Below are 1151 nucleotides of genomic sequence, written 5' to 3'. Positions count from 1 at the left end.
TACTTCACTCCATTTGTTTAGTATATAGTGTCTAAACAGCTGAGAGCAAAGACCACGCATGCGCGAGATCACCTTCTTGCCGTCATCATCCATGATGATGCCGCCGCTGATGTCGACGGAGTAAGGCAAGCCCTCTGGCCGGTGACGCGTGAACCTGGGTGTCCCGGCAGGGGTCTCTAGCGGCGTGTCGATGGGGGTACGGACGTCAGGTGTCTCCACCGGCGTCTGGGCCCCGAAGCGAGGAGTGTCGAGTGGGGTGGCTCCTGGCGGAGTAGGTAGAGGTGTGTAGCTTCTAGGAACGGTCAGCCGTGCAAAACCTGGCGTAGACGGCGATGCTGTGGCTGGTGTGGGGGCGGGCAAAGAAGGGGAGGGTAAAGCGCCTCGTCGAACACGAGGCGGTGTGGAGGCATCGATGGCGGAATCCCCACAACAACCGCCACCGCCACCACTAGAGCGCCGGTGTCTAGACGAGTGTGACGCTCGTCTCGTCGACGCCGAAGCTTCGGAGCGCGCCGAATGCTCCGAAAGAGAGGGAGATGCGGATGGTGTAGGAACGCGCGATGATGCGCCAGAGCGATGACGCTCCACGTACCACTGTCTCTGCTGCGGTGACAAAGAAGAAAGAAACTCCTCATCATCCATACCTCCATTAAACACACGAATATTTAAACTTAATATTGAATGAATAGAGTAGACAATGACGCAAAGACCATTACATACAATGACGTAATGACGCATATAAATACAATGACGCAATGAATCGAGTGATAGAAGAGGCAAGTCGAAAACAGAGCTTTTACAGCACGGAGCAAAATTGTTCAAATACAATATTTGTGGCTTTAAGAGATCTCTCTCTCATCCTCGCATAACTCAGCATAACTTCCTATATCTATATAGAGCTCTCCGTTTAAACACATATCCTCTGTTTCATTTTGTAGCTCCTCTGCATGCACCCCATATAGAGTAGTAGCATCTTGATGCTCGTCTGGCACCACCGCATCGGCTTCTGATTGAGCATCTTCTCTAATCTCCTCCATTGATGTCGTTGTGATTGGCACATGGTAGCCTTCATACGTCCTTGCACTACGAGGGGCTACCTCTATGACGTACCACCAGTTTGATGTAGACTTTGTAGGATGAAATACTACCTG

The sequence above is a fragment of the Adiantum capillus-veneris genome, chromosome 2 (assembly GCF_014529385.1).
Source record: "Adiantum capillus-veneris isolate H3 chromosome 2, ASM1452938v2, whole genome shotgun sequence".
NCBI lineage: Eukaryota > Viridiplantae > Streptophyta > Polypodiopsida > Polypodiales > Pteridaceae > Adiantum > Adiantum capillus-veneris.
Note: the sequence above shows the minus strand (reverse complement) of the source record.